General features: G+C 33.8%; 1 protein-coding gene across 4 annotated transcripts in view; it reads right to left on the minus strand.

The window, feature by feature from the left end:
• Window positions 1-24,751, minus strand: part of MBD5 (methyl-CpG binding domain protein 5) — a 471,857-nt gene that overhangs the window by 433,687 nt on the left and 13,419 nt on the right. The gene's annotated exons all lie outside the window — the stretch shown is intronic.

A 24,751-nucleotide genomic window follows, 5' to 3' on the forward strand; every position in this document is an offset into this window, starting at 1 on the left:
GTTGGCTGTTGTCATTTATTTAATCTAACAATCTAAGGGAAAAGCGGTTAATACCCCTGAATAAATATTCAAGTACTGCATGTTCCAAAAATTCTCGCATCACACCAATTGAAAGCTGCTACATTAACACATTAAAAAAGAAAAACCACATGATTATCTCAATAAAGGCATTTAATGTAACTCAGTATTTGTGTGTGATGGTAAGTTTCAATACTAGGAACAGAAGAGGATGTTAAAAATTGAATAAAAGGCATCCACAATAAGAAATGTCATCTTAAAGGTGTCATCCTAAAGGAAAGTGTTTTTTTAGAACTGCAATATTACGAGGATGTCCATTATCACGAGCAATCAAGATTCTAGCTCCCATATAAAGGCAAAGAAAAGAAAATAGTAGGTATAAGGTTTAAAAAGGAGGAAACAAAAATCTTATTTGTTCAGAGTCACTATATTTTAAAAACTCATGAGTTTATACAAATACATTATTAGAATGATAAAGAGTGTTTAGTAAGCTCTTTGTATAAATAACAAGTGTACAAAAGATAAATGTGTTTCTGTACAAAAATACTGGTAAGGTAGTTTTTTAATACACATAAGTATATATTTTTTTGTTGTTGTTCAATCAATTATAGTCATCCCAGTTAATACTCATGGGTAATGTATTTTAAAGCACCAAAACTACACAGAAAAAATACATAGGGAAAATTTTAAAACTTTGTCAGACATTAACAAAAAAAACATCTTTGTGATATTAAAGAGTAAATATAAGAAGCATCCAAGTCTTAGACAGTAAGTCTCATTATGAATATGAGGTCAGTTGTAATCAAAATCACCATGAGGTTTCTTACAGATTATGACAAATTGGTAATGAACTACATGACAAGACTTATGCTACTGGCCATCAAGATTTATTTTAAAGGTGTAGCAATTAAAACAAAGGTTTGGCCAATGGAATTGACCAATGGAGCACAATATTGAGTCCAGAAGCTGACCTATACATATAGTAAAATATAATTTAAAACCAATTGGGCACTGAGTGTCAATGGTAAAGGAGAACCTATTCATCAAACAAAACTGGGAATTTTAACCACAAAGGAAAAAATATACTTACATCCTTATCAAAAACGCTACACATAAATCAAATTCAGGTGTAAATGGGTTTAACACTTAAGTATAAAATACAAAATTTTAAAACTTATAAAGTAGTTATAAATTTCCATTTACTAAACATGACACAAAAAGAAATAAGAACTTTTATTTATCAAAGCATCATAAAAACAAATTAGAAACTAGAAGATATTTGTAACAAACATAACCAATAGAGGATCAATACCCAGACTCAAAAATAATTTCTAAGATATCACAATGGAATGGAATGTTTTATATATATATACACATACGTATATGTGTTTAATATATACAGCATATATATGAAAATATACTTAAACTCTTTAGTAATTTGGGAAGTGCAAATTAAAATTATAAGGTGCCATTTCACACCTATCAGATGGCAAAATTTAAAAAGAGGAGAAAAAAGAAAAGAACGGAAAGAAAAAGAGTTGGTAGGGGAAATACCAAGAGTCAGAGAAACAGTACAGCAATGGAAACTCTTATACTCTTATGGAGGGAGTATACATTAATGCAATGATTTTGGAAAATAGATTGAATTTATCTTGTAAAGATTAATACATTCATGGATTGTGATCCTGCAACTTTATACCTTAAAGTAGTGCTTCTCTTACTGTGTATTGTAAACAACCAGTTGTATTTTTCAATTTACAATCTGTCATAAATTTACACTAATATAAAATACAATTAACACAGACTTCCAGCAAAGATGGAGGCGTAGGTAGATACACTTTGCCTCCGTGCACAACCAAAAGAAGGACAACAACAAATTTAAAAACAGAAAATAACTAAAACTGCCAGAAAATCAAACTGTATATAAAGCTAACAATCAAGGAGTTAAACATTCATCCAGACTGGTAGGAGGGGTAAAGATGGGCAGCAGGGCAGAGAGGAGTCATGGCAAACCTCGGCTAGAGGACCTGGCAAGGTGGGGGCTGGCAGAGTGGCCAGTCTCACATTTGCGTGTAGATAAACCAGAAGGAACAACTAGGGGCCAAAATAGACACACAACCCGGGGCTCCAGTGTGGGGGAATAAAGCATCAAAACATGTAGCTGCAAAAATCTGTAGGGGTTGCAATGGTGATAGAAGCTCCCATCCTCACAGGAGAGTTTGTTGGAGAGATCCACAGGGTCCTAAAACTCAAAACAAAACCACTCCCTCCTCCTACCCTCCAGGAATCAGTACCAGAGGGGCTCAATTTGCTTCGGGGTTGTTGAGGAAGTGACTGAAAGCTAGCCAAGAGCCTACCAAGCAGCATTGTTCCCTCTCAGACCCTTCTCCTACATACAGTGCCACAACGCAGTGAGGCAGGTGGCCTTGTCCTGGCGAGTACCTAAGGCTCTGTCCCTTACTGTGTAAAAGGTGCGCAAAGACAGAAAATATGGCTCAAATGAAAGAACAGATCAAAGCTCCAGAAAAATACAACTAAGCAATGAAGAGATAGCCAACCTATCAGATGCAGAGTTCAAAACACTTGTAATTAGGATGCTCGCAGAAATGGTTGATTATAGTCACAAAATAGAGGAATACCTAAAGGCTATGAAAAGTGAAATAAAGGAAAATGTACAGGGAACCAACAGTGACAGGAAGGAAAGTGGGATTCAAATTGACAGTTGGACCAGAAGGAGAAAATAAACATTCACCAGAACAGAATGAAGAAATAAGAATTCAAAAAAATGAGGAGAGGTTTAGAAATCTCCAGGAGAACTTTAAACATTCCAAAGTCCGAATTATAGGGAGCTAGAAGGAGATGAGGATGAGCAACAAATTGAAAACGTATTTGAAAACAAACTGAAGGAGAACTTCCCTAATCTGGCAAAGGAAATAGACTTTCAGGAGGTCCAGGAAACTCAGCCAGTCCCCAAAAAGTTGGACCCAAGGAGGAACCCACCAAGGCACATCATAATTACCTTAGCCAAGATTAAAGATAAGGAGAGAATCTTAAAAGCAGCAAGAGAAAAGGAGACAGCTACAAAGGAGTTCCCATTAGACTATTACCTGATTTCTCAAAAGAAACCTTGCAGGCAAGAAGAGGCTGGAAAGTATTCCAAGTCATGAAAGGCAAGGACCTACATCCCAGATTGCTCTATCCCACAAAGCTATCATTTAGAATGGAAGAGCAGATAAAGTGCTTCCCAGATAAGGTCAAGTTAAAGGACTTCATCACCACCAAGCCCTTATTATATGAAGTGTTACAGGGAGTTACCATTTAGTCCTTTTGAAGAAGAAAAAAAGATAAAAAATACGAACAGTAAAATGACAACAAATTTACAACTATCAACAACCAAACCTAAATAAACAAAAAGATAAATGAACTAAGCAAACAACTAGAATAGGAACAGAACTACAGAAATGGAGATCACATGGAGGGTTATCAATGGGGAGGTGGAGAGGGGTGAATGGGGGAAAAGATACAGGGAATAAGAGGCATAAATGGTAGGTACAAAATAGACAGGGATGTTAAAAATAGTATGGGTAAAGGAGAAGCCAAAGAACTTTTATGTATGGCCCATGGACATGAACTAAGGTGGGGGAATGGTGGTGGTATGGGGGTGCAGGGTGGAGAGGAATAAGGGGCAGGAAAAAATGGGACAACTGTAACAGCATAATCAATAAAATATTTAAAAAAGAAAAAGTATGTAATTAACATGAATTACTAGACAATAGTGTACGTGCTTGGGTGTTGCACCTATGAACATTTCTAAATATTTTCAACCTTTACACTTATTTTAGCACAGACCAGGAATAGTGTAAACATCAGTACTAGTCCATCGACAACGTTTTAAATAGCACTGTGTAAGAGCAGTCCTATCTAAGAGAATTTTCTATAACGATAGAAATGCTGTATATCTGGGCTTGAAAGATTGAAACCAAGTGTATTTATTTTCTGATCTCAATGACATGAAATTAGAAACTATTGGAAGAAAATTTGAAAAATTCACAAATACATGGAAATTAAAAACCAGACTTCTAAACATGTCCAAAAAGAAACAAGAAAAATTAGAAATACTTTAAGACAAATGAAAATGAAAACACAACACACAAAAACTTACAGTATGCAATGAAAACAATGTTAGAATAGAAACATCTCAAATCAATACCATAATCATCCACCTTAATAAATTAGAAAAAGAACAAACTAAACCCAAAGCAAGAAGATAGAGCAGAGATAAAAAGAGAAGAGAAAAATCAACCACACCAAAAGGTGATTGTCTAAAACAAAATTAACAAATCTTTAGCTATTAAAAAAGGGAGAACAGCTATTGAAATCAGAAATAAAAAGCAAAGATATTACTACTGATTTTATATAAAGAGAAATGATCATAAAGCAATACAGTGAATAATTGTATGCCAATCTATTAGATAGCTAAGATGACATAAATAAATTCCTAGAAACAAATATACTCCCAAAACTGACTGAAGAAATAGAAAATCTAAATATACCTGTAACAAACAAAAGGATAAAATCAATAATAAAATTGTCTAAATATAATGGTCTAGGATTAGATGGCTTCACTGGTGAATTCTACCAAATGTTTAAAAAAGAACACCAATTTCTCTTAAGCTCTTCCAAGAAACAGAAGAGGAAAGAACAATCCATAACTCATTTCTGAGACCATTATACCCTGACACCAAAATATATAAAGAAAATTATAGGCCAATATATCTTATGAATATGAATGCAACAACCATCATCAAAATATTAGAAAATCAAATTGAACATTTAAATGGATTACACATGACAGCCAGTAGGACTTAATATAGGAATGCATGGTTGGTCCAACATTTAAAAATAAATCAGTGAAATACATCATAGTAATAGAACAATGAAAAAACCATAATATCAACAGATACAAAAAAAAAACACATGATAAAGCAGTATTACAATAAATGTTAAAAGGTCTTCTAGAAGAAGAGGAAAAAAGAAGAAAGGAGAAAGAAGAAGGAAGAAGGACACAGTGAAAAGAATAAATGTAAATAAATATGTACCTATCAATAATCATTTTACATGTAAATGGCAGAAATGCTCCACTAAAAAGATAAAGGGTAGCCCTGGCTGGTGTGGCTTGATGGATTGAGCACAGGCTTGCGAACCAGAGGGTCACTGGTTCGATTTCCAGTCAGGGTACATGCCTGGGCTGCAGGCCAGGTCCCCAGTAGGGGATGCATGAGAGGCAACCATGCACTGATGTTTCTCTCCCTCTCTTTTACCCTCCCTTCCCCTCTGTCTCAAAATAAATAAATAAAAAATCTTAAAAAAAAAGATAAAGGGTAGCTGAATAAATAAGAATACAAGATCCACATATATACTGTCTACAAAAGACCCACCACCCACCTCAGAACAAAAGACATACACAGATTAAAAATAAAAATATGGAAAAAAATTTCATGTAAATTGCAATTTAAAAAAGACTGGTATAGCAATATTTGTATCTGAGAAAAAGAGACTTTAAAACAAAGGGTATAATAAGGACAAAGAACAACTGTATAATGATAAAAGGGGCAATCCAACAAGAGGATATAACCCTTGTACACATTTATGTACCCAGCATAGGAGCACCTAAATACTGGTGGACATCAAAGGAGAGACTGACATTATTACATAGATAATAGGAGATCTTAACAACTACTGGCATCAATAAATAGATCTTCCAGACAAAAATCAACAAAGAAAACAGCAGCCTTAAATGACACACTAGATCAGATGGATTTAATTGATCTTTTCAGAGCATTTCACTTCAAAGCAGTACAATATAGCTTCTTTACAAGTATATGTGACACATTTTCTAGGAGAAACCACATGTTAAGACACAAACCAGTCTCAGTAAACTTTTCTTGATTGAAATCGTTTCAAGCATCTTCTCTGATCATAATACTATGAAACTAGAAATCAATTACAAGAAAAAAACCTGAAAAACACACAGACAGGGAGGCTAAATAATATATTACTAAAAATAAATGGGCTAACAATGCTATTAAGGAAGAAATCAAAAGATACCTTGAAACAAATGAAAAGGAGAATACAATGAGCCAAAAACTGTGGAACATAGCAGCAGCAGCAGTCCTAAGAGGGAAAGTCATACCAGTAAAGGCCTACCTCAAGAAACAAGAAAAATCTCAAATAAACAATTTAACTTTACACTTAAAAGAACTGAAAAAAGTAGAAGCAAAGCCCAAACTGAGTAGAACACAGGAAATGATAGGGATCATGCAGAAATAAACAAAATGGAGTCTAAAAAAATACAAAAGATTAATGAAACCAAGAGCTGTTTCTGTGAAAATATGAACAAGATTGAACCTTGAGTCCAAGTCTGGACTCATCAAAAGGGAGAAGGTGGCAGGGAGGAGAGACAGAGGACCCAAATAGATAAAATGAAAAATGAAAGACAAGTAATAACTGACACCACAGAAATACAAAGGATTGTAAGAAAATATTATGAACAACTATATGCCAACAGACTGGAAATCTGGACAAAATCATCAGATAAATTCCTAGAAAAACAGAACCTTCCAAAACTGAATCATAACATTCAGAATCTCTAAACAGATTACAACAGAAAAAACTGAAGCAGTAATCATAAACTCCCAACAAACAAAGTCCTGGACCAGATGTCTTCACAGGTAAAATTTATCAAGCATTCAAGGAACTAACACCTATCTTTCTGAAACTATTCCAAAAGAATTCAAGAGAAGACTCAAGCTCATTTTATGAGTACATTGTTATCCTAGTTCCAAGACCAGAAGAAGACACTACAAAGAAAGAAAATTATAGGCCAATATCCATGACGAACACAGATGCTAAAATCCTCAACAAAATATTAAGAAACTTGATCCAGAAATACTGCAAAAAGATCACAGACCATGACCAAGTGGGAATTATTCTGGGCATGCAACGTGATAAGAAATCCATAAATCAATAAATGTGGTACACCACATAAACACAATGAAGGATAAAAAAAATCACATGATCATATCAATAGATGCAGAAAAGGCATTTGATAAATACCTAGAACCATTTATGGTAAAAATTCCCACTCTCATTAAAGTGGGAATACAGGGAACATACCTCAATGTAAAAAAGACTATATAGGACAAACCCTCAGCCAACATCATATTCAATGGGCAAAAACTACAAGTACTTCCCTTATCACTGGGAACAAGATAGAGATGTTCACTTTCACCACTCTTATTCAACATAGTATTAGAAATCCTAGTCATAGCAATCAGACAAGAAGAAGAAATGAAAGGAAAACAAATTGGAAAGGAAGAAGTAAAACTGTTTTATTTGCATGATACTGTACATAGTAAACACAAAAGATTCCACGAAAAACCAGCTAGAACTAATACATTAATTCAGCAAAGTAGCAGGATACAAATAAATAGCCATAAATTAGTAGCACTTTTATATACTAATAATGAACTATCAGAAAAGGAAACTTAGAAACTATTCCTATTTATAATTGCCTCAAAAAAATAAAATAACTTAGGAATAAATTTAATGATGTAAAAGACCAGTACTCAGAAAATTAGAAGACAATAAAGAAAGAAATTGAAGAAATATAAATAAGTGGAAACACAGACTGGGTTCATGGATAGCAAGAATTAGTATCATTAAAATATCCCAAAGCAAACTACAGAGTCAAAGCAATTCCTATCAAGATACCAACAGTGTATTTCACTGAAATAGAAAAAATAGGACAAATATTTATATGGAACCACAAAAACCCTTTGATAGCAACAGCAATCTTGAGGAAAAAAGAACAAAATTGGAGAAATCATGCTATCTAATATCAAACTATACTATAAGGCTACAGTAATCAAAACAGTATGGTACTCACTTAAAAAAAGAGAGAGCCCAGATATGAACCCATGCCTGTATGCTCAATTAACATTTTAAAAAGGATGGAAGAATATACAATGGGGTAGATACAGTCTACTCAATAAATGGTGTTGAGAATATCTGACAGAAAACATGTAAGAAAATAAAACTCTACCACCTCCACACATCATACACCACAATAAACTCAAAATTGATTGTAGACTCTAATATCAGACTTAAAACCATGAAAATCCTAAAAGAAAACACATGCATTGAAATCTCAAACATTTATTATAGCAATATGGTTTTCTGATATATCATACTGGGCAAGGGAAACAAAAGAAAAAATAAACGGGAGTACATCAAACTAAAAAGTTTTTTTAGAGCAAAGGAAAGCCACCAACAAAATAAAAAGACTCATGGAATGGAGAAGATATTCACCACTTATACATCTGATAAGGAGTTAATATCCAAAATTTAAAGAGAACTTAAACAAAAACCAACACCCAAAAAACCAAACAATCCAATTAAAAAATGGGCAAAGGACCTGAATAGACAGTTCTCCTATGAGGACAAACAGGTGGCCAGCAGACATATGAAAAGATGCTCAATGTCTTTCATCACCAGAGAAATGCAAATTACAACCACAATGAGATATCATCTCCCACCTGTCAGAATGGCCGCCATCAATAAATCAACAAACAAGTGTTTGAGAGGATGTAGAGAACAGGGAATATCCATGCCCTGTAGGTGGTAATGATGATTGGTACAGACACTGTGGAAATCAGTATGTAGTTTCCTCAATAAATTAAAAATGGATTTGCCTTATGACTTAGCAATTCCATTTCTGGGAATATATGGAAACATATCTGCACTGGCTGCATGGCTCTGTTGCTTGGAGTGTTATTCCATACACCAAAAGGTTATGGGATTGGTTCCTGGTCAGGGCACACACGTTAGGTTGTGGGTTTGATCCTGTATATTCTTTTTTCAGACAGCAAGCAGGGTACATATTATAGACAACTGATGGATGTTTCTCTCTCACATCAATGTTTTTTCTAACATAAATGGTTTCTCTTCCCAACCTTACCTCCCTGCTCAAACCACTAAACATATCCTTGGCATTGGATTAAAAAGAAGAAAAAGAAACCTGAAACTGGAAAGAGCATTCACCCCTATGTTCACTGAAGCCTTATTTACAATAGCCAAGATCTGGAAGCAGCCCATGTGCCTATGAGCAGATGAGTGGATAAAAAAGCTGTAGTACATTTACACAGTGAAATACTACTCGGCCATAAAAAAAAAAAGAAATCTTAACTTTAGCAAAAGCATGGATAAACTTGGAGAGTACAATTCTAAGTGAAATAAGCCAGTCAGAGAAAGACAAGTACCATATGATTTCACTTATATGGAATCTAATGAACAAAATAAACAGACAAAATAGAAACAGACTCATAGATACAAAGAGACTGACAGTGCCCCTGGGGGAAAGGGGTTTGGGGACCGGGTGAAAAATGTGAGGGGCTAAGCAAAAAATAAACAAACAAACCAAAAAGCCTCACAGACACAGACAACAGTATGGTGATTACCAGAAGGAAAAGGTGGTAGGTAGGGGGAGGTCAGCAGAGGGTATAAAGGAGATGAATGGTGAGAGAAAGAGACTTGACATGGGGTGGTGAACACAAAATACAATATACAGATGATATATCATAGAATTGTACACCCGAAAACTATGTCATTTTATTAACCAATGTCCCTCCAATAAATTGTATTACAGAAACAAATCTGAAATTCTCTAGGAAAAAAGTATTAGAGATAATGAGTTTAGCAGCATCAATATACAAAACGCAACTGTATGTCTAAATACTAGCAATAAACAAAGCAAAGAGGAAAGTTTTTACAAAATATATCATTTACAGTATCTTCAAAAAGATAAAATACTTAGAAATATATTTACCTAAGAAATTCAGGAGAAACTTGAACTTGCACTATGAAAAATACAAAATGCTGTTTAAAAGAATTGAAGACCTAAAGAGGAAAATGTCCCATGTTCGTGAGTTAGAAAGTTAACATTAAAACAGCAATAATCCTCAAATTGATCTTCAGATTCAATGCCATCTCTGTGAAAATTCAAACACAGCCTTTTTTCTTTTTACAGAAATTGAGAATCTGATTCCAAAAATATGGAAATGTAAAAGATCCTGAATAACCTTAGAAGTAAAAAAGATGGGGACTCATACTGAGATGTCACCTCAGACATGTTAAGAGTGGCTATCATCAATAAATCAACATAACAAATAATACTGGCAAAAATGTGGAGAAAAGGGAAACCTGATACACTGTTGGTAGGATTATAAATTAGTGTGCCTACTATGGAAAACAGCAATTCCTCAAAAATTAAAATTAGAGCTGCCATATGATCTCACATGCCACATGATTTCTAGCTTCTCAAGAGCTAAGATGCTGTCCAATTTGGGGATACAAAGCAGTGCACTGCTGAGAACCAGTGAATATACCACTGTCCCATGAATCCACATTCTAGTCAGTTAATCTATCACATTTTTTACCAGAAACATTCAGCAATCAAAGGAAAATGCTTTTTTCTTGCCACCTCCCCACAACATGGTCAATTTTACTTTTGCTGCTGGTACCACCTCTCGGATCCTAACATCATTAATGAAATCTTGTTCCTGTGATCCTCCTGCTTCTCCTCTTGACCCACTGCTGAGAGCACTGGCAGTGTTTTCTTAGACTAGGTAAGACTTCATGTCTAATGACTGTAACACCCCAGCATCCCACACTAAGACAGACAGGGCAGTTTTTCAGAGGTTTCCCTCATACTCACCATGCCTGAGTTATCACTTCTCTCCTAGGGGAATCAAATTGTATATTCAGGCTCTCTGGGGGGATTTGTTAACTACAGAGAGTACCATATGAAAGGATTCACTACTCTACATTTTTTCTACGTCTGTCCTTTTCTCTTTAAAAGGTTTATGTATCCCTTGTCTTTCTCTGAAAAGTTACAGCACCTTAACTTTACTTTTGAATGTGCTCTTCCTTTTCCCTGGATGACCTCACTCCTCTCCATCCTCCAACAGTAAACCAGCAAACTGTTCTTCGTTCTTCACATCAGCCTTCCTATGCAGACTTTCGTATAATGCCCCAACTAGGTCTGGGTGTTTATTTCTCAGTGCCTACTTTCTTAACTACCCTCTCCCCGACTAAAACATCTGCTAGGTTATAACTGTTGATTTTCAACATGTAGTAGGATATAGTACATACCCTAACTAAATTATAAATTATTCAAGGGCAGAGGTTTTGCCTTACTTTGTAATTTCAACACCAAATATATAGTAAGCACTCAATAAATCACTACTTAAATAAGTTAAAGAAGAAAACAAGAAGGCCTATGAGGAGCCTCAACATAGGTAAAATTTATTGAGTCCTATGGAGACCTTCGTACGGACCAGGCACTGTGCCAACAGCTTTGAATGCATTTGCTCTCTGAATCTTCCTAAAAACCCCTAGAGGTCTGTAGAGTTAATATCCTCTCTTTGAGTGGGTAAAATGATGTGTGGTGAAATTGAGCATATCAGAATTTGAACTCAAATTCTGATCTCCAAAATTCATGTTCCTACCCATTTTATGCTTCAAAGGGAAAAGATAAATTGGTATGAGGATTATTTTAAGAGAGCATATTTAAAAATTTAAGTTGGGAGTTATCTATAGTGTCTTAGTGGAGGCTGCTTTATGAGGCTTCCTAAAATAAATAACCACATATATGAGATCTTATAAGCAATGGTTTCTCTAGTCATGCTGCTTTGTACCTCAGACCATAGGACCTGTCATTCTCTTAGATTAGGGTGTCAAACTCATTTTCACCAGGGGCATCATCAGCCTTGTGGTTGCCTTCAAAGGGCTGAAACAATTTTAGGACTGTATAAATGTAACTACTCCTTAACAGTTAAGTGAGAGCTTGGTGCTGCCGCCAGGTAGAAACAAGATGTCAGACAGGGTAAAACAAAGTAGAGGGCTGAATTTGGCCCATGGGCCTTGTGTTTGTCACCTGCGTCTTGGATACCAAGCGTTGACCATCTTATCCATCCACAGAATTCTATTCCATACTTTAAAATGTTGCTAGGGCATCACTATGGACTTGAGGGTTCTCTGCCAAAAATATTCTCATTATAAGAAGTTTCTGTTTCTCATAATTAGTTTATTAACATACATTTCAAGGTGATATTATATTTATTTGCATTTCTATTTCCCTATTCACTCTGAGGTTTTTCAAAGAGAGTCCCTTTCTTGCTTATATTTGCACCCCTATTACTTGTGTAGCACAAAACCACACAAATATCAGGTGTTTATTAAAAATACTGGCTAACTGAAATTCTATGTTTTCCAGTTTGGCCTCTGGCAGGTTTGAAGTACATGCTACCTAACCCTAACCTAGCCAAGAAGGACGTGAAAAATCCATATTTGCCATTGTCCACGTTCCTTTCTTTTTAAAACTTCCCTTTTCTCCACACAAAATGTATTCCATTCCTTTTGGCTACACAGCCCTTACTTCAATCCAGGTATCTCTGACTTTTGCAAAGCCCATAGTCTTAAAGACTACAATATACCTAGGATATGCACCTTTTATGGTTTAGGTTAGATCTGAAAGTACATATAAAAACAAAGCAAGCACTTCATAATCTTAGAGGTAGAGAGACACTACAAGTAAAGAAGTACCTACCTTATATGACGATGGAAGATAAATGTGTGTGCCATTAACTAAGAAGAAGCAAACTAATTCTGTTGAGAAGGGTTAGGATGATATGATATGAAGTGACATGTGAGTTGGGACTCGTAGTAAAACTATGTTAGGCCTGGTGGGAAGGGGAGGAGAGCAGATAAGACAAGAGGCATATAAGACAAGACATATGTAAAAGCAAGGAGATCTGAAGTACATCATAATCTTGATGAAGAAGCAATTTGGTGAGCTGCAAGAAAAAGCATAAGAAGAAATGGAGGTCTAAGTTGAGGTAAAATAGTAAAATAAAGGGTGTATATGCCAAAAATGAAAGTAAGACTTTATGTACACCAAGATGCAGGGACACCCCTAAAAGTTTTTAATCAGGGTAGTAAGAAATATAAACTATATTTATGTTTGAGAACAACTAACTTCAGCAAAAGATGGAATACAAACTAGAGAAGAGAAAGCCAGAGGCAGATAAATTAAGGAGACTATTTACTGTCATTGCCTAGACGAAGAATGAGCTAAGGAGGCATGGGCAGGGATAATAGGAAGATAAAACAAGAGACTTAGGTGTTACAGGGTTATGAAAGAGACAAATTTTATAGGATTTGATGACTTGCTGCCTATGGTGGTAAAGAAAGGTATGGCAGAGTCTGCAATACTTCTAACTTGGGTAACTGGGGTAAACAGAAATAATACCATCCCTGAGAGTAAATATAAGCAGAAGAAAGGTTTGTGGAAGATGTTAATGAGTGTATTTATATAAATGCTGATTTTGAAGGACCTCTGGGATGTACTGTTAACCACTCAGTCTCGAACCTGATCATGCATTGTTGAATTAATTTGATGTGTTTATGTAGACTTTTCAATGAGAAAATCTTTGAAGATCTTTTATTTCCTTCACAATGTCACTAGCACAAAGAAAAGCCCTCATTGTAAAAACAGTAACAACATACCTTTGGTGAACTGATCTGATTCACATGGAATTTGATTGTATACATATGTCAAGACACAATTTTATTATCTATTCTAGAATTAAGGAACAAAAGTCTTCAAAATTTCTAGATTTTTATGTACAAAGAATCCTAATATACTTAATAGCATGAGGGCAGCAGAGAAAAAAATAACACTTCTTCTTTACTAGTATCTAGAGACTATTTTCCCTTCTATTTTAGTTCATTTACTTTTTATCCTAGAATAATTCGTCGCCAGGCTACTTGAGAAAGTGACCCAACCCAAGTTCAGTATTTTTATTCAGCAATCAGAGTACTACAGTGTCAGATACTGTCACATAATGTATGACCTTAAGCAAGTTACAAAAGTAGACCCTCAGTTTAAATCTGTAGAAAAGGAAAACAAGGCCTATCTTACAAATAAGGATTAAATACAATATATACAAGTGTCTATAATTATGCTTGGCATATAATCAGCAGGCAAGTTAGTGTCTTCAAGTGTTCTCAATGAGTGGAGAGAGGAATCTACCATACACTGTTTTTTAAAAAATATTTTTTAATATAAAGACTTTGGATATTATAATTTAAAGTCATCAAAATTAGTAAAGCATAGTGGTTAAGAAGTCAAGTATTGATGTTAATCCTAGCTTAAGTTTTACTACTCAGGTGACCTTGGTTGAGTTAGGTCACCTTAATATGTTTTCACATCTATAAAATAGGGATAAAAATTGTACTTACTTTAAAGGTGACTGTGTAGATTAAATGACACAATGCACATAAAGTATGTATTTATTATATATCACTTAGTATGCTAATCAAAAAGTTAGCTGCAATTATATCCATTATAATCTATTTAAAACAGTTTGTGTGTGTATGCATTTACATACATTTGTATGACTTTGAGGGACACACGAGGAGGAGGTCAAAAAGAACCAAGAAATTAAATTCAGTATACTGAAAAACATATCATAAAAAGTGGTACGTTCTGGTAGAAAAAAATAGTTTTTAGTCAAAAATAAGACAGTGAGAAAGTCACCAATTAAATTTTGATCTTTGTAGGAATAATTATCTAAACTTATTTCATGCAAATGTGGATTACCACAGGATACATAAAAACACCTTATAGGATATTTTCATGTATTTTCCAGAAATAAGGACCTTAGGAAAAAACAGATTTTACATAATACTATTTATTAAATTTGCTTTTAGGAAAGAAATACAGATGAATATTATTAGCAGGTCCTTTTATTTTAGTAAGTAATACAACAATAGCACAAGTATTTTTCCCCATACAAAAATGGTATTTCTGACTTACTTATAACCTTATAATTATTTTTTTCTCTTAGCAAAAAAGATTCTTTCCTGAGCAATTTATATTATTTTACCTGGTCTTCCTTAACTCCCAACAACATCTTTGATGAGAAAGTTGATTAAAATACAGCGATCTCTCACCTATCACAGGAGTTACGTTCCAGAGACCCCCGTGATAGGTGAAAATCTGCGAAGTAGCAGTGTTACATTTATTTTATTATTTTTATATATTTTAAGGCTTTATAAACCCTTCCCACACTCCTATAAACTTTCCCACTCTCTTATTAACCTTTCCCACACTCTTATAAACACTTCATATGCTCTTCAACACTTTCTACACTCTAAAATCTACGTAATTTTAACAACATATAAAATTCTATATGGGCACCACCAGGGAAGTAACAGTTGTCCCTTGCTATATCAAGGTTCACTTATTGTGGTTTCACTGCATCGCAGTTTTTTTAAAGGTACAGTGAAGCCACAATAAGTAAACTGGGATATTGCGAGGGACAACTGTACAATTTCTACAATGAAGACTACATTGGAAGGAATTAAAAGCTGATTAGGTAAAACAGGACTCAATCAGTGATTTGGAATAAAAGGTAGCAGAAAACATCCAGTCATAAGAACAAAGAAAAAAAAAGAAACCAAAAAATGAGGGCAGTTTAAGGGACCTCTGGCATAATATCAAGCATACCAATATTTGCATCACAGGGATACCAGAAGGAGAAGAAAGGGCAAGGATTGAAAAGCTATTTGAAGAAATGACTGAAAACATTAATAACATGGTAAAGAAAGTAAACATACAAGTTCAAAAAATGAAGAGTCAAAAACAAGATAAAACCAAAGAGGCCCACACCAAAACACATTGTAATTAAAATGCCTAGGGTTAAATACAAAGAGAATCTTAAAAGCAGCAGGAGAAAACCAATTAGTTACCTACAAAGGAGCTCCCATAAGACTATCAGCTGATTTCTCAACAGAAACTTTGCAGGCAAGAAGGCACAAAATATTCAAAATGATGAAAAGGTCCTATGACCAAGATTAATATATCCAGCAAGGCTATCATTTAAAATCAAAGGAGAGATAAAGACCTATTCAGGTAAGAAAAAGCTGAAGGAGTTTTACACCACCAAACCAGTATTACAAGAAATGTTGAAGGGACTTCTTTAAGAAGGTTTAACCCATGATACAGTGAAGCTGCAATAAGCGAACCTCAATATCGCGAGGGACAACTGTATATGGTATAATTTTTGCTGAGGTAAGTTTTTCTTCTGCATTTAAACAAAGTCCTAAGAGTAGTGAACTTATAATCTGTCTTCTAGTGCCATGGTACAAAAGTGTGTATGCACTAATACTAAATAGTTCAGCTACATGGGCATACTAGCTATTAATTCAGATTCAATAATTTGAAATGAGATAATGGCATGACCTTTTAGTAAAAGTTCAACCCTGAATTTATCTATGAAGGAAACCAGCAAAAGTAAATTAAGATCATAACTATATTTGGAAGGAATGCTGGTCAGGTTTTATATACTGTTTTCTAGCAGTCTTTAAACTGTTTTAGCAACACTGATTTACATACCACCACTTAATATGTAAATTATAAATAAGGCTGATTCATTCAGATATAGACACTACTCTTCTTAAAGGCAGTGCATATCTCATTTGAAGTAAAGCTGCATATATCTTAAAACAATTCCCTAAGTCATGCTTTTCCAAAATTCACACTGAATCCAATTTCAGTTATTTTGAGTTGGCAGTACTTTCAACTAGCTATCATTGGCGATACCAGTATGATATCCATTAAACATGTAACTGTAGATACATTCTTAGAGCAAATAAATGTATTTTACTAAGACAAGAAATATGTTAAATTTGTCTTAATTTGTATGTCATATATACCCAAAGACCCAGGGTCTGAAATGTTTATTTTTCATGACATCTCTTTTCAGTAAAATGATACTCAACACAGTAAAAATAACTGTATTTCTTTATGATCCTGTTGCTTATTAATATTAATAGCCCCTAACTGATTATTTAGTAGGTAACCAGCATATGGTTAAGTATCATGAAATATCTTGTTTCTAGGCCACGGGTAAAACTGGTGTAATACGTAATGTTCTAGCGCAGTGATTCTCCAACTTCAGTAGTAAACAGAAGAATCATGTGGAAATGCTTGTTAAAATGCAAATTCCAAAACTCAGTTCACTAGATACTCTAATATGGAGGTTTGAGGTATACAGAGTCCAGTATTCTGCATTTTAACGTCACCTCAGGTGATTCTGATGCTGGTGGTCTAGGAATTAATTATTAGTCTTCACATGGTTCATCAATCCCCTGATATGTAAAAAAGGTCATACAGAATTTTCATAGACATACTCCCTCAAGAGTCCAGTGATTTTATCAAGTTCTTAATGGAAGCCAAGACCCAAAAGAGGGCACATTAAAAGTCACACTGCCTTCCGAAACCCTGAAGCCCCAGTATAAAAATTCCTGATCACGAACGGGATTCCCATGACTTAGAGTATTTCTTTTAGCACTACTAGTCCCATCCCCTCCCCTCCCTTCCCCTCCTCCCCTCCTCCCCTTTTTTTCTCTCCTCTCCTCTCTCCTCTCCTCTCCTCTCCTCTCTTCTCCTCTCCTCTCCTCTCTTCTCTTCTTTAAAGCTTTAGAAGCAGTCACCTTGCAGTTTTTATAAAACTACCAAATGCTAGTTTGGAAACTTGATATCAACTTCACTGTTTTCTTTCCAAGAGATTTTGAGATCTGCAACTTTTCTTATTTACTCTACTTGTAGACATTTTGTTGTTATTCTTTCATCTTCCCAAATTTGTTAAAATAAATTGTATTTCACTCTTTATTTAATGTAGATTTTAGGAGAACTGCACAGCCAATTTTTATAAATAGTATAATTGCCCTTCATAATGTAAAATTTTAAAAATTGTCCTTGTGTTTGAAAGGCTGGTCTAAATATCTTTAGGTGTCCAAGGGCATTAAAAAATAAAAGGCTCTCGGCCCTTCACTTGAAGTTCCCTATAGCTTACTCATAGCTATGAGAAATGTTTTATCTCTTAAGTCCTAATCCCCTTTTTTCCTCAAAGGAGTATATAGTTCTCATCAATCATGTAAAGGAAGAAGTAACTTTAAAATGTTACATGTGCACTGAAAAAAACTGCCAAGAAAGGGTAGAGACATACAACCACTGAACTTTTAATGCAGCAGTCTTGTTCACCAGTTTTAGTCACTCTAATCACTATTATGTAGAAAAGAAAGAAAAGGGTGCCCACAGTAACATCTACCTAATAACATTTATCATAGTAGTGTTTACTATTTTTACCCACATAAAAATCTTATAAAAAGGAAATTTGACATCTTTTTAAAATAAGAATACTATCTGCTAATCACTTGTCTTCAACTACACTGCTCACCAGAGTTTAGCAGGCTAACAGTACTTCTGTACATATTTTTACGTATCTGTTCACAATAAAAGGTAACCAGCAAACCGCGAAGTGAGCTATGGCTCACTTCTATCCTTGTTACTCTCCATTCACTGTGAAATACGGGAAAGGATAAAGACACATTTAACTAGGTAAAAGACTACACTATCCTGTGAGGTTTCAATGTGTACATTTGCATGTTAAGTTCTTAAACTCTAACTAAGGAGAAAGTCAAATCTTCTTAAGAAAGTTCACATGTAAGCCAACAGGTATTACGTTTTTTGTTTATTCTTTTGGGAAGATGATAGGTAGAAAGAAACAAGAAAAGCAGTGGAGACAAGGTGAAATCTTCTTTTGCCCCAGTAATCAATTTCTGCATCAAAACGTGTGTAGCCTTTTAAGAACAGCAGGGTGGCAGTGAGTATGATGTGCACAGGTTGTATGTGCATGCTGAGACAAGGGGGCGAGCTGTTAAACAGGGATTTGTTAATACCTGGTTCTCATCTCTGTCCCTAAGAAAGACTACCATGATAGCAGAGTAGGGGCTCTTCTGGAGGTTCATTTCAAAGCACTTCAGGATGTGAATGGCTACATAATCTGCTATTTTTAATATTACTTTCCTGAAACTTCTAAGCTCACTTCAATTTCCCCTGGTCAGTCAGAACACCCTTCTTCTAATTCTCCCCTGGGCTGAGCCAGGATGAGTGCTCTCAGCTACTTGCTCTAGTCTTAGCAAGTAGACCTGAGGATCCAGGAACCAAACTCACAGGAATTTCTCATCACACTCTAGTGTCACTCCCCAAACAAGTCAGGGTACACATTTTGCAGTGACATCAGCCCTCCAGCAACCTCGTATTTTTACACAGATCTTAGCCCTAGAACATTAATTCTCAATACAGGCTGAACTTTAGCATCATGTAAGGAACTTTTTCTTTTAAAAAGATTTTATTTATTTATTTATTTTTAGAGAGGGGGGAAGGGAGGGTAAAAGAGAGGGAGAATGCCTCTGACATGTCCCCACTGGGGACCTGGCCTGCAACCCAGGCATGTCCCCTGACTGGGAATCGAACCTGTGACCTTCCCTATTGCAGGACAATGCCCAACCTACTTACTCAGCTGCATTGATCAGGGCATCTGAGGAACTTTTAAAAATATCAATATAAGGATCCAGGCGCAGTGGCTCAGTTGGTGGGAATGTTGTCCTACACACCATAAGGTTGCAGGTTCAATCCCCTGTCAAGGCACATACCTTAGGTTGTGGATTAGATCTCAGTCTGGGCATGCATGGGTAGCAAATGATCAATGTTTCTCTCCCACATAGATGCGTCTCGTCTCTCTTGTCTCTCTCCCCCTCCCCTTTGTCTCATTCTAAAAATCAGTCAACATACCCTCAGGTGACGATTAAAGAAAACAACCTTATAAAACATACCAATACAGGAAGCCTTACGCTCAAAGTTTCAGATTTAAATATGCATTCAGTAGAACCATATCTAAGACCTAGGAGAAAGAAATGTTTTGTAAAAACAAAAAGTAATGCTTTAACCTGTAATATTGTTCAGGATGGAGTAAGCAATTAATAAATTAATGGATATATATGTATATGTTAAAGAATAAATTGTATGTTATTAAAACTAATACTGCAGTTTGAACAAATAAAACAGTATCACTACATTTGTCATTTGTAGCAATTATCATATACTATAGATATAGAGGCTCTTAGGGCTGGATACTGAACTCTGTCCATATGCTATATGTTAGGTTTAATGGACATGAGTTTATTCAAACTGGACAACAGCCAGTATTACAGACCACTGGATTCCTTTTTACTAAATGAGGAACAATAACCTCTGCTCCAACTAGTATCAAATATTTTGAAATGTAACTGACAGGCCAGTATTCTTGTGCTTAATTGATACTTACATAATATTATCATTTTTACATATAAAATTCCTTACTCTACATATTATTTTCATATAGATGCTATAAACTAATTTCAAAGATAGTAAAATGAAAGAATATGCACTAGTAACTCAATAAAATATATTCAGAACTTAGATGCAAATGGAATTTCTATGTGCAAAATACTTTTTAATTAAGTTTATGATTAAAATTTCAGAAATGCTTTCTTGTAAATTAAAATATTTTCGTATCACATTATATCTGGAAAAAGATATAGTATCACTATTTCTGAGAAGACAGATCTCAGGTCATAAAGCAGAATAGGTGTTTTCAACTCCTCGCTATTATTTTTTCTTTGTATTCTGTATTCTTTGTACCATCTCTCTCCTTTGCCATATGCATTGTAGGCGGGATGTTTTCTGATGTTACTATGTCTAGCTTTGAAAGACTCTACTTTCAAACAGTTTATTTACTTATGTGCTTCACTGTCCCTGAGTAAAACTAAGTTCTAGGATGTATATCTAGTTTTACTAATACCCTTTAAAAAAATAAAAATTCAAATTTCCTGTTACCCTAAAGGAATTTAAACAGTAACACCGTATATCAATTACAAAAATTATAATGGAAACCAACATATCATGCAACTTTCTTACAGATCTATATGTCTATCATTTTATTCAAAACCTCATATGTGATTAGAATATACTTTATAAGTTATAATGGTCTTTTATCAGTTATATCAAGGATTAATCTATAATAATAGGATTTCAAACCCATGTTAGATCAAAACAATCCAGGAAAAATTGTCTTTTAATGTTCCATCATCCTGTTTTTCTTTCTTTCCTGCAACGAATACACTGTAGCTTAGTCAAGATAATTAAAGGAAACAACTTTCTTTAATGAGGAAAAAAATAGCACTGAAAAGTGAAGAGCTTCAAAAACATGGCACCAACGTACATGACTTCCAGTGGCATGGAACTAACTTTAAAAATTTTTTGTGTGAATATGGATTTGGCAAAACCCTAAAAGACTACTTAGTAACTGATAAAGGAGAATCAAAGAAAAGTTTAAAGAAATTCAAATAAAATAAAACAATCATGAACAAATAAGTTTCAAAAGGATAATTTTTCATATTTTATTAACTACTGTAATTCAAATCCAAAGTGTCTAGTCCAACTTCTAGGCCCCTTGACTTACTTTCTCTTCTTTCAGCTTCCTGCTTTAACCAAGTAGCAAATGTAAGTAGAGGAGGCAGGGGACCTGGGTCCTAGATATACCACTTGCTATATGACCTTGGGTAAACAATTTACCTTTTCTGGGTCTCTAGTCACTCATCAATAAAATTGAAAGGTTGAAAATTACATGAATTTACTATTATCACCTAGAAATATCTGACTTACAACTGGACTTATATCTCCATTCTCTAAGTCCCAGAAAAAACTGTTTATTCTTTGTAATGTCTACCACTCTTTAAGCTCTATGTTCCCTGCCCATCTTAATTATTGCTGAATATCTGGCTCATAGCAAATAGTTACTATTTGTAGAGTGAATAAGTGAACTATTAAATACTTATGCTTCTCTATACCACTAGGAAAAACCTAAGACTGTTTCTGGAGGCTTAGGATTCTTTCGACCTAAATGCATACATAATATGAATACATACACACAATGAATGTTTTTTCCTGTTTGAAAAAAATTCCTGCTTATGAAAATATTAGTATTCTCTTGAGTCAGGATTTGATGTTATCTTAGCAGTTGAAGTGTGTTTTGTAATTGATAATTTGTTATAATCTTAATAATAGTTTAAAATGTCTGTAACAGTGGACATTAAGGAGAATAACTATTTTCATAAGCTATAACTTTAAAAAATACTACTTATGTAACTTGATATTTTTTAGAAAACTTTAAAATGGTTTAATCACAACAGGATTTACAAAATAATTTAAGTTTCAAACTGGGTTATTAGGTGATTAGGTTCCCTGAGTCTATGCCTCTAATCAGCACAATGAATATATGAAAACAACAAATAAAAAAAGAGAAAAGCAAAAGTGGGGTAGAAACATTTTGTAGAACATGTTTACAAAATTTAAACATTATTTCATGTGGAAAATACCAAGAGTACTGTGTCTTTGAGTCAAAGCTTGCTATTTTAAACACATATAGAATTATCTTTTAGTTTTGTAAAATAAAAATGGCATTTATGGGAAAAATCCCCATAAATATTTACAAATTTTTAGACTGGAATACTAAATTTTAAGCTCTGTTATTTTTAAAACATAAATTCATAAAAATTATTTTTCATAATAATCCTACTTCCTAGGCGACTATGAACAATTACAAATTAGAAATTAGATACTCTTATTAATTATTTAAGAAACCATTTACAATTCTCTTACAGAAATGATTCTCTGAGTCTTTTAGTTACCATCATATATTTTCCAGATCCCAACCAAATTATTCATCATATTCTTAAATTGATGAATTATAGACACTATGCAATATTTGTAACAAAAATAAACATCTATTTTAATTCTTTCTCTGTCTCTATAAAAATACAGATACTGTTCTTAGAATCCTATGCTTTTCAAAAGTTCACTGTATAATACTTTATTCTTTGAAATATGCAATCACTTTTCACTGAAACCAAATATTAAGAATGATGGTTAAACTTCTAGGGTGACTCTGAAAATTACCCATATTCACCTGTTCCCCTATTATATTCACTCATATTTACTTACTACATATAAAATGAACCCATGTTCTATATAATATAGGGAAGGAGTTTTTTTATCTAGTTCATCAAATGTGGAGAGAAGCCAGTTGATAACTAAAAACCACATACTTAACCCTAAAATGTCCTAAGGGATAGTAGGCCAATACCTAACTTTAATTAATCTAATCCTATTTAAAACAATTTTTTCATATAATCTTTCAATGAATCAACTTGAACTAAGAGGATACATCTAAAGGAGACAGCCAATGAAAGTTAACATTTATTTTGCCAACTAATAAGTTTGTTGTTTGAATACTTAATAAGAATTTGAGATAGCTTGGCTCAATATACTGGCATATGAAATATTCCAAATCCAATTTTAGTCTTTCCACTGACTTTTCTACTGTCATGCTTTAAAAGGTCCTGAACTTTCTGTATGTCTCAATTTCTTTATGGAAAACAATAGAAATGTTTTTCCCACTGTCTCTGAACAGTAAGATTAAAAAGTAAAAAAAAAGTAAAGAAGTTGGCAAATATAAAATGCTACATAAAAGCCTATTATTTTTCAAGAAATAGTAAATTAATTTGTATTTTTCCAAATAAAAAATTACCAAGTTTGATACTTACAAGATATATTAAACACTATATTTTCTATATTACAACTAATATATAGATAATACATATACTATAACAGTTAACACTTTATGGCATTTGGTATGTTGCAGGAATTTTTAAAAGAGATATATATATACACACACACATATTTAATAACCCAAGGTGAATTCAATTGTTATACCCATTTCACTAATGAGCAAATTAAAGCACAGAATGTCACATAGCTAGTGAGTGTAGAAATTTAAATCCAGAGTCCATGTCATAGAATTTTACACTTGAAACCTATATAATCTTATTAACCATTGTCAGCCCCAATAAAATTAATTTTAAAGAAGATAACCATATTAAAAATATAAATAAATCCAGACAGCCTGGTTCTGGAGTGCAGCTCTTAACTTTTTTGTAATACCACTCATTTAATGTTGGGAAACTAAGAAAAAGGAAAAAAACCTATTTACATATTATTTTACTTAACAGGGATTATGAAAAGCACTAAGTTTTAAGTAGACTATTTACATTAACCAATAAGTTTGACCATTTCTTCAAATTTCTCTAATACAAGAATTCATATGTTACAGGTGCCCATTTTATTAGGAATGTGGAGCACAGCAAAAAGATGAAATAAATCAGGTCCTCATCTGCAGAATTTCAAGAAAATTTTAAAATAGTTTTAGGAGTAATGGATAATTTTAAAAAAGAGAAAAAGTTAAAATATTAGTGCCTATATAATTTCACAAAGACTCTAAAAAGTTTGTTTCCTAATAACAGAAGCAGAGAAAGAAAAGTAAACAAAATTTTAGTGAATGTTCACAACATGCTAGAACTTTATATACACTCTATCATTTAATAGTCAAAACTCTGTGAGAAATATATCACTATACTAATCTTGCAAATAAACTAAAGCTCAAAACCTTGATAGCTCACCAAAGGTTGTATGCTATAATTTTCAGTACAGTAAATGAAGTCAGTGTTCAAACCCAGAAATGTCTCTAAAGCTCTAAAGATTATTCCCTATTGATTAAAAGAGTGTAATAGTTATTGTCGATCATCTGTGAGTACTATGGTTACAACAGTATAGAAACATACTATTATATTCAGTATTTAATTTTAAGAATTCATTTCATAACCTTAC

Source organism: Phyllostomus hastatus, unplaced genomic scaffold (genome assembly GCF_019186645.2).
Source record: "Phyllostomus hastatus isolate PE091 unplaced genomic scaffold, TTU_PhHast_1.1 phas_contig_1, whole genome shotgun sequence".
Lineage (NCBI taxonomy): Eukaryota > Metazoa > Chordata > Mammalia > Chiroptera > Phyllostomidae > Phyllostomus > Phyllostomus hastatus.